Here is a 2,729-nt window from a genome sequence, read left to right on the forward strand (position 1 = left end):
TTAAGGCATCGACAAATTTTAGGTAAAATCTTTAAAAAAAATTCTCCTAAATTTTTTATATTCTCACTATTTCATGCTAATAACTTGTTTAAATTAAAATTTTGAAATAATTATCAATTTTGTGAATAAAATTAAAGAAATTTGTGTATGAAGTTAGAGGAAAAATTATCAAAAATTGTAAAAGTTAGTGTATTATAAAGGTTAACATTTGGTTAAAATTATGGATGTCTAAAATCGATATTAGAGGATTTAATGGTAAGTAATATTTTTTGTGTTTTCGTGTAATATTGATATTGGATTTTTTTACTCTTCAGAGGTAACGATGAATGATCGAATCATAATTCTTTGTTCATATTATGTAAAGATTAACTATCTCGAGAATAATATGCTCGTATATGAAAGAGGTGTGATGAAGCCGTTGTTTATATCAAAATCATGTACTTTCGATGAATTGGTTAATGACTTACACAAACTTACATTAACCAATTCGCGTGAGTATCACCTTAATGTTATTTGTAATTATCCTATTACGAGGAACATAACAAGCGGTATTCAAATCTCAAGTGACTGCGATACGGGTCTTATTAGAATATTGCATGACGAGAAGTGTTCGGTGGAATTATTTATTGAAAAGCATCATAGAAATTTGATCAAATCGGTGAATCACGACGGAGTATACTCTCTCATATTAGAGGACCTTGAAGTTAACTCCGCCGGCTTTTTATCTCCTCAACAAGATATAGGATGGACACAATCATAATACTTGAGCGGTCTTTCCCTTGTGGGCACTTCAAATACCTTCGATGATAGCGCTCCCCATCAAGATATAATGTCTTCCACAAGAGTGACGATAGAAAATGATAATGCAAGTATTGAATCCAAGGATTATGATGAATATGATAACTTACAAATCAATAGCATAACGTGTTTAATAGATCGAGATGAAGGGAACAACCAATATATTGACAGATGTTATTCTAACAATGAGTATGTCGTGTTAGAAGATTCGTCGCCTGATGAACTTCATGGAGAAGAATAGATTGTTAACTCCACGATGAAAAGTATTCCTAATGGCACTAATTTAGTTGATGATACATAAGGCGAGGAATTCTCATTCAAAAAGGGCGATATATTTGAAAGTAATGGGAAATTGATTCATGCGCTTCATTTGTGGGCCATCCAAAAAAATGTCAAGTTTAGGCAGACAAAAAGCAATGCAACAAGCTATAATGTAGTTTGTTTTTACTACAAATATGAAGAAGAAGAGGATAGTGGTGGGCACCATGACGGCAATGCAGAATGTCCTTGAAAGCTTAATTCATGCTTGGGTGTAAGAGTAAGCGGACAATTTAAAAGAACACACTACAACGGACTTCACACATGTAGCAATCCTCGATTAGAAATGAATCATATACACGCGTCCGCCTCTTTCATATATCGATTGATTATGCCTAAACTAAGGGAGGATCTTGATCTAAGGCCAAAGAATATTCGTCTTTTAGTGCGTAAAGCGACCAACTTGGATGTATCATACAACAAGTGTTGAAATGCTCGGAGGAAGGTGATGATAAAAATATTCGGAGATTGGGATAAATCTTATGAGATCTTACCACATTATCTTGAAGCACTCAAATAAAAATCTGGGGATAGTGTATAAAGTATCATCAGACCATGTTGATTGCGAAGATAGACGGTTCACAGGTGTATTTTGGGCATTTGGGCCTTGCACTGAGGGATTCAGATATTGTTGTCCTCTTCTTAGCATTGACGGTATCTACTTGTATGGTAAATATAAAGGTGTTTTTCCTGTTGCAACCGAAGTAGGTGCAGATGGCGGTTTATTTTCTATGGCCTTTGTAGTGGTTGATGTTGAAAACACGAAAACTTGGGCATGATTTTTTACATGCATTAGATATCATATCCTTAGTGTGCGAACGCGATCGATCACATTCATATATGATAGGATGAAAGGAATTCCAATAGCACTCTAACGATATTTTTCATCACCACATCAATATCGTTATTGCTTGTGACATATTAGGGATAACTTTAAGAGGAAGCATAGACAAGTGCAGCTTCAAGATCATCTTTGGCAAGCTGGATGTGTAATGAAAAATTTAGTTTATGAGCAACTACGGGAGATGATTAAGTTCATTTCACGAGCTGCACATAATTAGACCAAGGTAAGTTTGGGTCCGAACAATGTTGATAAGTGAGCTTTATGTGAAGAAGGCGGGAAACGGTTTTGTATGATGACCACTAACACTTCTGAGAGTTTTAATGGTGTGCTTAGGGGAGAACGATGTATGCCAATACAGTCACTAGTTACAAAAATATTTTACAAACTTAATAAATATTTTCTCAGACGACGCACACTTAGTGCAAATATCCCGTCAGGTCTGACACCGAAGGTTGAAGGCATATTTACATATCAGATTGTGCAAACCCGATCATTTCGTGTCGTTAGATATAGTTTTAATGAATGAGAGGTCATTGAGGGAATATCACATAGAGAAAGTCGCTCTTACAAAGTTAATATGTTAGTGGATCACACTTGTACATGCACTTGCAATATACCGTAATTGCAATGGCTTCCTTGTTCCCATGTTGTCACGTCTTGCTTGGATCTATAGGGTGGTGCGAGGATTTCACATTATACATTCGTCGCAAATTGGTATTCAACTTATAACTATCAACAAACGTACAAAAAGTATTTTCGTCCACCATAT

Source organism: Asparagus officinalis, chromosome 5, assembly GCF_001876935.1.
Source record: "Asparagus officinalis chromosome 5, Aspof.V1, whole genome shotgun sequence".
Taxonomy (NCBI): Eukaryota; Viridiplantae; Streptophyta; class Magnoliopsida; order Asparagales; family Asparagaceae; genus Asparagus; species Asparagus officinalis.